The 10653-nt window shown below is 35.0% G+C and overlaps 1 long non-coding RNA gene across 1 annotated transcript; it reads right to left on the bottom strand.

The window, feature by feature from the left end:
- Positions 1–7703: 7703 nt before the first annotated feature.
- On the bottom strand, positions 7704–9837 carry LOC125662586 (uncharacterized). The gene is made up of 2 exons (XR_007365446.2): positions 9673–9837; positions 7704–8646 (listed from the first exon to the last, which is right to left on the bottom strand). It is a non-coding gene; the product is annotated as an uncharacterized LOC125662586 (long non-coding RNA).
- Positions 9838–10653: the final 816 nt, after the last annotated feature.

Here is a 10653-nt window from a genome sequence, read left to right as displayed (position 1 = left end):
TTTCCATGAGTTCTTGAAACCAACCCATTTGTGATCAGATGATGTATCAGAGATTTCAATGTCATCTCGCCAATGTTGTGTGTTATCAAAAATTTTTTGTCGACATACTTCAACATCCTTAAATTCATAAATGTACCAAAGACGTTTTCTATTTGAATCTCCATCTTTTGACTGTCTACATTTAGATTTTATTTTTAACTTCGCCATGATATAAAAGTCTTTAATTTCATTTCTTGTCATCTCAGATAAGGAAATGATGTGTTCTTTGATGTCTGATAAACTAAATGTAGAAATACAGTTTTTCGCACACTCGCACCTTTTCAATTAAAGATCGTAATTTCATATCTTCTGTGCAAGGATCATGGGGTAAGTTGGCAGTCCCTTCCCCCTCATTGTCACTGTCATCAGACAAATTACCGTACATTTGATTTTCAACAAACATGGGTACCCGGGTCTCTAAATCGGTTGAAATATCGTCTGATACACTGTCACCAGTTTTCGATAACAGAACACGCACATGCGTTCTGTTTAGTAAGATTTCTTGTGGGAAAATATTCATTGTTAATATTGTCTAAATCCTAAAATTTTTACAAAATATTTTTTTTAAACGTCATAAGTGAAATAGAATAATTTGATTGATCATCAGGTTTTTAAAAATATTTTCAATTGTTTATCAAGCATTTTTTTCCGAGAGGGGGTGTTAAAAGGTAAATCTACAGGTAGAATTAAAGTAAAACTTTTGCGGTTTAATTTTTCTAATTTCGGAAATAAAGTAGTAATTTGCAAAACATATTTTATAATTCCAGGTTAGTGTTGCCAAAATACAATTATTAGAATTCTGATACTTTTTTTTGTACGTGCGAACAAAAGGTGAGCGACATAATTAGTACCAAACGTACCGCTATGTAACTAGGCAATGGTAAACATTATCGGCTATTTTTAGGATTCGATGCTATTTTGTACATATTTACGTTCACAATCAAGGAATAGTACATATTGTAACGTGCTATTGTCCAAGAATAAGGCAGATGTTATATTTACAGTTTATTTACAAATATACACATATTTACACACAACATTTATGTTGAACAACTTCAAATAGTTGAAGTTCAATATACACATCAGTCCATCTGCTTACGGAGCAGAACTGACATCCATCTGTATTAAACTCCAATACAGAACTGACTCAAACTTGGGCATGCCCCTCAAACTTCAAGGTTCCCAGCCAAAATCATAAAGCACCGATAATGGCTAACCTTAATCAGGAATATAAACAATCAATCCTTATATTCCCATGAGAACATCGGCGACCACTAGTGTAGGACGCTGACAGACATATCCCGTTACCCATTGTGATAACAGTATAGAGCAATAAATGCTGAGCATGCATACAAGATAAACAAGTGAACAGAATTAGTGAAACTCCAAAATTATGACAATATTATAAAACTTGTGAACACCACATATAGTAAATCAACATGTAGCACAACAATCGGTCGGCTGTTTTATATAAATGCAACTCATATTATATCGATCTAATATTTCAAATGGTGCGTGTGTGTTGGGGGGGGGGGGGGGGGGGGCAGCAGACATACGTTACTTTAAAAAAAAAAAGTGATATATGTCACACATAAATTTAGGATATCAGATGAAATATTTCCATTTCTATAGACTTTCATTTTAGATGTAATTTCCGAAGAAAGGGAAATAACTGTAAACATATTTTTATTTTCGAGGAAAATCCAGTATATACATAACACTAATTAAGATCAATAATTAACACTTAAACCGATATAACATATAATAATTGAATATATAACAGATAAATGAAACTTGTGTGTTTTAAAGTGCGAACTGACAGTTCCATGATTTCTCAAGGAAGCGCCTAACACATCAGTGAAAAAAACAACGTTGCAGAAAGTCATGCCGTCATATCGTAAAAACGTGACGTCGACTTTACCGCTTGATTTCTCGATAACGTCACAATGCTCTTAAGGGTGGTTTTCGCTTGACGGTAATCATATGTCAATAAAAGTAAATAAAAACACACGCTTTAGTTAGAAAAATGAATGCCAGGATGTATGGTTCAGCCTCATTCTCCGTCTTCCATTTTTATAGAAACATAAAAGTGCCGAAAGAGTCTTAATAGCAGAATTCAAAATCGAGAACAACTCATTCTTTTTCATTTTGTCCAAAAGTCTTCCGTTCTCAACCCAAAATGTTGGTTGTCGATCTTTGATATTTCCGTTCTCCCTTAAACCTGAAACGTTTACCCTAATCCAATGAGTGCATCCCCAAACCGTTCCGTGTTCCTTCACCATTCTAGTCGCGTAGTAGTACGCTTCGTGCCTGCAATAATGATCATTGGCTTTGGAAAGGGACCAGCTCACGGTGAAGAGCAAATAGTTTGTCTTGAATATTCAATATATGAAATATAAATCATACCCAAAAAATTGCAAACAGGCAAGAAATTCAATGTTGGACAGGTTAGATAAGCGTAGAAAGTGACTGACAATTTGTAACTATTCAAAACCTTATCTTCTTTGACATTTGCAGTGTTTAACATGAATGACAAATACCAGAGGATAGATGATTGCGTGCAAAATATTACACAAGGAAATGATCAAATCTGTGAATGGGTTTCTTAACGAAGGTTGTATGGCTGTTACCAGTTGCATAACCAACATTGGGATTGATGGGAGGACAATAACTAGTATAGAATAGCTCAGCATTTTGAAGGTCTTCAGCTTCCATTTACGTGACTTCGTTTGAACTGATTGTACATGGTCCTGGCTTGGTTGTTTCTGCTTGTCATCCGATTTAACTGCTGTAGAGCTTTTTTCATTGAACGTTGCTTTTGATTTCGGTTTTTGCCGCTCTGCTGTGGTGCTGGAGGTCGTGGGAATCACCTTTATCTCAGTCACTGTGGTTTTCTCGGTATTCCTTGATGATGTTGCATGGGTAGTTTGTTCAGTGTTGTTTATTGGAGGAACATTCTCGGGGTGAACGATTCTGCTTAGAATGTTTATTCGCTTCACGAGATAGAGATAGATGATGAATATAACTATAATCTCCACAGAGAAAATTGCCCTGTTTATCCTCAAGATTAATCCTGCATTTTCTTCAAAAAGCATGTCGGGACCACAGGAATGTGAAACTAGTTTGCCAAATGTCACAATAGTGGGCAAGAAAAGCAAGCAAGACACTGCTAATGAAATTCCAGAGAAAATCAGTCGACTTTTTTTCTTAATCATTCGACGAAATATCTTGTTCAGAGACATATTCACTGCACATAATCGCTCAACACACAGATACAGTAGATGCAATATCACATTATGTCGGCCTGCGGTGTACAAGAAGAAGACGATGCTACACACGTATGGCACATCTTTTCTCCAGAATACCAAGAACAAATAAAATACGTCGATCAAAAGTTCCGTCAAAGTAATTATCATGTAAATCATGTTCTGGTTGTGCTTTCGCAATTCTTTATTTTTCATCATGATAAACGCTCCTGTTCCATTAAAGAAAATTGCAGCAGTCATGATTGTCCCAAGGACCGGGTATATTATCCCCCCTGCTTCGCCTAGCGGATCCTCGTAAGTCCGATTCTTTAACAAAGCCGTGTCTGTGGAGTTCATCTTTCCCGTTTGAGCAGATTATACCCGTGACTCCCGCTTTAACATGGTTTATATACTGACAGGAATGTAGGCATTTGAATTATTGATTTTGGCGCTGTAAATAGGGAAATAAGAACACATTCTTTTCATATAGAAACCATCACCTGTATTATTATTATGTCCAGTAAGAAATTAACGAGAAGGGGAATAGAATGACAAACAGGTCTTATTAACGAGAAGGTGAATAGAATGACAAACAGGTAAATGCATAATCACTGCAAAGGAGGTGGCGGAATTGGTGGGATTTTTTTTTTTTTTTTTTTTTTTTTTGTTATTAAAAGTCATGATCTACACTCGCTTTTGATTAAACATGAAGTAAACATGTTACATGGGGATGATCCACCGAGAAAGAGATAGAAGAAAGAGGATGGATATGGTCTCAAGGCAGACATTAGTTGAATACCCGCACACAGAGGGTGAAGTAAGAAAACATGGTGCAGGCTAATCGTGTTTAGTAATGCTTAAAAACAATATCCTAAACATGCTTATAAACTAAACACGTTTTAGATTTTTGTCACTTCCATTATTTAAATATTCCTAAATCATTTAGATACGATTGTGAATATTGTGGTAAATGGAGATGGCATAGTTTTAAGAAAGGTTCTTGTACGTTTAAAAATCGGGTGCAACAAAAGTATGTTTGAACCCCCCACTTTTGTGTCACCCCAAAGGTGTTGCTACTCCCACTATGTACGATTGACTATTCTCTCTCTCTCTCTCTCTCTCTCTCTCTCTCTCTCTCTCTCTCTCTCTCTCTCACACACACACACACACACACACACACACACACACACACACACGTGTGTGTTCCCTCGAACGTTTGTTCCCCAACCTTTCAAGTTGCTGCACCACAACTACATTGTATTTACGAATGTCAATCACCCTCTATCTCTCTTGCTTAATTTTTGGTATTAACCCCCCTCCCACCTTCCATCACATCAACAGTATCTGAAATTATTATAAGTAGATCTAATTTGAAATTGTTATAAGTAGATCTAAGTATACATAGTATATATTTACTATGGTATTGAGTACCTAAATTAAAACGTTAGTTGACTTTTCTCACATTGAAAAATAATTGATTTAAATTCCAGTAGATGTAATCAGAAAGAAACTACACATGCTTGTTGAATGTTGTACAGAAATTGGATATGTTGTTGGCAAACTAACAACTTGACTTTATGACAAACGGAATGACTTTAGTTTCTCCATCGTCAACTTCCCATATCTATGCAGCAATATTCAATTATCATCTGCATATTGTGTTTTCATCTCTCAACTGGTACGATATGTGAAAGCATGTTCTGCATATACTCAATCTTTAAATCGAGGCAGTCTACTGTCAACGAATTTACCTTACTTACAAAACGTTCAAAGCTCTAGTTTTTCCTCAATATTTTTCTCTAATTTTAACAAAATTTAGTGTCTAATGTGTTTGATAGGTTTCACACAAAAACAAGTTCGCTATATATAGTTTATTTGTTGTGTAAATAAGACATGGAGTGTGTCATTGTTTTCAAACTTTTAAAAGTGTATTGTTATCGATGAAAATGTGAAGATAACGAACAATGGTCAATCGCATAACTCCTTTAAATATAAGGAACACAACACTGAGAGTTTATGTAGAACCAATAAATTTGTTATAATCAATAAATTCATATTAAACTCTTTAAAGTTGAACTATACCACATGATACCATTCGATAATACAAAGGCTCAATTCAGGGTAACAAAAGAAAAGACCTATAGGGGAGAACAACTTTCTGGAAAAGGTTATATTGTTATATTAGGTTTCTTTAGCTTTTTTCGTGTATATATATATATATATATATATATATATATATATATATATATATGAATTTTCAGTTTGATGTAATTTACTATCTACAGTGTTAAAATTAATGTTCAAAGTTGGCCCAAACAGCATAAAACATTTATGCACCGACTCTGACCTACAGTTTGGCTTTGAAGTCCTTTAAAGCAGGCCTGCCCCTAAGATATATTATGATAGGTTACAATCTTAACAAGACTGCTTCCCGTAGCCATGTCCCCCACCGCCACAAAAAAAGTTGAAGAACAAAAGTCCCATAACTCCTGTAAAATTTGTCGAATCAAAATGGCGGCGCAGTATGATCAATTACATATGGTGATTAACAATCCTACAAAATTTGAACAAAATCAGCTGAGCGGTTTCCGATGAGTTGCGTCCACAATAGGGTCGGAAAGTCTCGTCATATGACTCGCGAGAAATAACGTGAAATCGTACTTCCGGGCAGTTGTCAGGATGGCATTATCAATAATGTACTAGACTCGCTACGTTCAAAACCACATAGAGCTTTCTACAAAAAGCGAGAGAGCGGTGGATAACAACTGGGTTTGGAAAATTTGTTCTAGATAGAGCTCTGAGTTATTACAGCAGTTGTTCAAGCGTCAATACGAGACATTTTCCAACAAAGTACAGGTATGTTTACATTATAGAGTCGTCTGCATCATATGCACTGCACAGTCGTTTGCATAATATACACCCATACATCTATATCTCAGAGTTTAGTTCAAGATATCGGAAGTCCTCGATCAAAATCTCAGCAATATATTTACGTAGTTCTGATTAGACTGATTATTGATTGATGTTGTGATACACCCCCCCCCCCCCCCGTAATAATCTGCATCGAGTGAGAACGCTAGAAAGGAATAAAACCTTTTCCTGTTGTGCATAACATGGATATATATCCCTATTTTATTCTATGATTTTGAACGTTTTACAGTTTCATTTAGAAATTTATCTAAATTATTTCATAAAGATATTTCTATAAAATGAAGACAGAACTTTTTACTGACACCAATCATATCAGTGACATATGGAAGTCCCATGAGTCAGTTTTGTTTCCACTATGTAGCTGCAGTAATTTATAATATTATAGTATATACATTTGGTATGTAAAACTGCATCAGGAACAGCTCCAGAAATTCGGGGGGGGGGGGGTCATTTATCTGAATTTCAGCTGAATTATCACTAATCCAGATGGTCAACAAACATTTTAGTGTGCAATTCTATATATACTAGTATTGCAGACTCAGGAATTCAAATAAGGGGTGGGGGGGGGGTGGGGGGTGGTTTCATGAGGTGGAGATCTATCTGAATTTCAGCTGAATTGATAGAACCATGCTATATGTCTATTATGAAATATTGACTAGTCCAGATAGCCAATTTGCATTTTAGTGTGCATAATCTACATGTTTTGTGTGACAATGACTACAATGTTAATTTGTTAATCTTTTAGATATAAAAGCTGGATAAAGCATCCTAAGTCTGCACCTCGTAAAGCTATGACAATGAGAGAAATGTATCCACCCAGGCAATCAGAATATAGGTAACTCACCAGAACTCTTTATGCAATATATGCTCGTCAAGCTATCAATATTAAATGATATTCATTCTGTAATGAATACTTGTACATACATGTAAATTCAGGTGTTCCAAAAATATAAAGGTTCACCAAAAATGAATGCATCTCTAGACAATATAGAAATTTTAAAAATGTCTTCTCTGCAACAGCAAAGGATACTTGTGCAAACATACATGTATAGGGAGTTTTTACTAGATAAATGCAGATATCATTATAAAGTTTTTCTTTACAAATTCTTTCAGACAGCAGTATAAGTAAATAAATTTTATTATTCTATAAGAAAATGTTGAATGTCCAAATAAGAATTATCTAGCATTGGTATTTTTATGAAAGAATATATAGACATAGTGGATGTCAGTCTTTTTTAATATATTTTTTTGGGGTAAAATTTTCAGAGTGCAACCCGGAAGGTGCGCAGCAGCTCAAAGAGAGCCATGGTTATTGGCATCAAGTTCTCCATCAGCTTTACCTCACAGGCACCACTTGTGATTTCAATGTTTGAACACCAATGAACATGGAAGTGATTCTCATCCTTCAAGATGAATTATGGGAATTATACTTGGCATACATGATTGAGCCTTTGTGCCCTCTCTGCAATAACCAACTAGACAAACTTGTGAAAATTCAAATGTCTTCCATTAGTTTTATTTTGTTTTTGCTACAATTGATCAGTGTAAAGATGTGCATGAATCATCATTATAACAATTTCTTTGACTATTAACCTTAAATAAATGTTCACTTTATCATTTACTTGAATGCATTTAATACAACTTGACAATGCAGAATAATGTGAGTAAGAAGTTGTACATTTATAGTATCTAAGTCCAAAGGTAAGATTTGATAAATTGTGGAATTCATATCGGCTATTTCCTTCAGTAGAGGATTTGCAAATGTACAAGAGTCACACAGAGTTGAAAATCTTAGTGGACAGATATATATGTCTGTATTGTGAAGGTATATGATTTAGAATATGGATGTTTTTAATTATTCAATTCACACTCCACATGAATTTGACTCTTCTGGTAACAGCTGTGCTTCATCCTTACTGAAATGAGATTTTGATGAAAGAAAAGGTGATATGTTCAATGCCACTCCTGATTAAAGTTTATCAAATATATCAAATCCTTTATTAGCAAGAATCATATATCATATGGCTTCAACATCTGCAATACACTTCAGTGATCAACAATGTCACCATCAGAGGTGGATCCAGGATAGAATTCAGAACAATTGTGCTACAGAAGTAATAGCCTTTGCTGTGTGACAAATTTTGCACAATGTAGTTGCTGTCAGATAATGACTAGTTATTCATTTTTAAAGTTAAATTCAGTGTTATGTTTGTTGTATCCATTGCGATTCTTTCAGAGGTAAATTCGGCATTGAGCCCTCTGGCCTGCTAAATGTAGATCCCTTAGATTTAGGTGCAACTTCATGAGAAATTGATCACTGGTATGAACCCTTGCACCGCCCATCCTAGAAGTTGTTAAAATGGGCCCATTCTCTTCATAACAGCCACCAACACATTGATACTTCTGACGGAAATGATGTATATAACAGCATCTGTAACAAGCATAGACATCAAGTGAATATCATTAAAAGTATTGCAGGGGTGGATCAAGAAAATTTGCAAGGGGGGGGGGGGGCAACTGTAATTTATACTATCTCCCTAAAAGAGGTATGTGTGTAAATTAAAATTATCAAAATTGCAACCCAAATCCCCATATTTGTTACATATGAACTACCAAATGGGGGATGGCACCACCACCAACCCCACTTGTCCCACCACTGCATTATTAAACAGTAAATAAACATCTTTTATCAAAATTTTCATTTTCAAGAAGAATTCAAATGCTACAATCTAAATTGAATTAATTTAAGATCTGAATGTATGGGCGAATGTTTACTATTTCTTTGTTGTCACAAGAGGCATAGTGTTTCACAAACACATATACAGAAATGAAGTACATGTGTATCAAAAACATGTTATTTCAGTGATCCCAATCGTCTTTGAAAATTTTTTTCTTTCCAAATTGGTAGCATTTTTCGTGAGGGTCACAATAAAAACATAAGCAATATCATTATTAATTAAAATATAATGAAAATGAGAAACTGCATTGCCTTGTAAATGTGTCCCCCCTCCCCCCTTAAACTATCAGCATCCCATAAATGTGTTATTACAAGTTTATATGATCAACTATTAATCAGGGAGATTGACAAAACATGGTACAAATAGATGCCTGCATATATTTACTTTACCCAGCTAATTGTTTTATTCCCGACAATTGTGTCATATATTTACTTTACCCAGCTAATTGTTTTATTCCCGACACCCCCCCCCCCCCCGACCCTTTTGCATTCAGTCTGTCTCATTTATCAAAAGTAACATACTGCATAATTGTGTCATGTAATGTTAGTTCTAACTCATAAAAAAAAAACTAAACCCTTTAACTTGGCAGCTGTTTATTATCGAAAATATTCAGTAAAATATGTTTTAGATCAATCACCCGGTCGTGGGTAGAGCTCGCTGCTTCTCAGTTCTCAATCGGTGATTTAACTATAAAAATATAAGTATTATGACTTGTTTACCTGCATCTATAAATCCACTTCTTCCTCTTTTTGCATAAGTAGGGAATCTATATAGGCTGTAGGTTCATTTTAACGCTGTCATCTGAGCATAACCAAAGCAAAACGAAGTGACATTTTTCGACTGCTGCCCGGAAGTAGTAAATCGAAAGCGAAAGTAAACGAGACTTTCCGACCCTATGTGTTCTTATAGTGTAGCATGTACATGTACAAATTAAACAAAGTCCCATAACTTCTGTAAAATTTGTCGAATCAAAACGGCGGTGCAATTTGATTAACTACGTATGGCTACTAACATTCTTACAAAATTTGAATAGAATCCGTTCAGCGTTTTCAGAGGAGTTGTGTACACAAAATCAAGTGGGACGGACGGACACCGGTATTTCTATGTCCCCTTCCGTGTTGTGGTGGGGAACAAAATAATTTACAATAGCATTTTTAGGGGATTCCTCCTACCTTAGGGTCAACATGCATTGCTCAGTCAGTTGCACTGCTGGCAGGGTATGCTGCAATTATTTTGCCACCTTTCGAATCTGCCTCACGTCACATCTATATTTAAGAAATAAGATATCATTTTTGAATGTTGTTGGGATATGACATGAATTTGGTCACGTGATCAAATCCTATAACGCCCGAAGGGCGTTATAGTAGATTTGATCACGTACCAACTTCATGTCATATCCCAATAACATTCAAAAAATGATATTTTATTTCTTATATTTTTTTTTCTATTTTGATTTGTGTTCTTACCGAGCTTCCATGATTAAAGAGCAGATGACCAAAATAACGATCGTAGAACACAAAATATATTTCGTTAGAGTTTTATCGAATAAAAAATTAGGAACAATATCAAAGAGAATATAATATATAGATATTTAATTGAAAGTGTTTAAAAAAGACGAAACATGTGTAAAATAAAGGTAATTTAGAGCGTAAAGTTAACTGAAATGACGACAAAAAGAGCGGATTAAACTACATCCGTGA

Source organism: Ostrea edulis, chromosome 7, assembly GCF_947568905.1.
Source record: "Ostrea edulis chromosome 7, xbOstEdul1.1, whole genome shotgun sequence".
Classification (NCBI taxonomy): Eukaryota; Metazoa; Mollusca; class Bivalvia; order Ostreida; family Ostreidae; genus Ostrea; species Ostrea edulis.
This window is presented reverse-complemented; position numbering and strand designations above follow the sequence as displayed.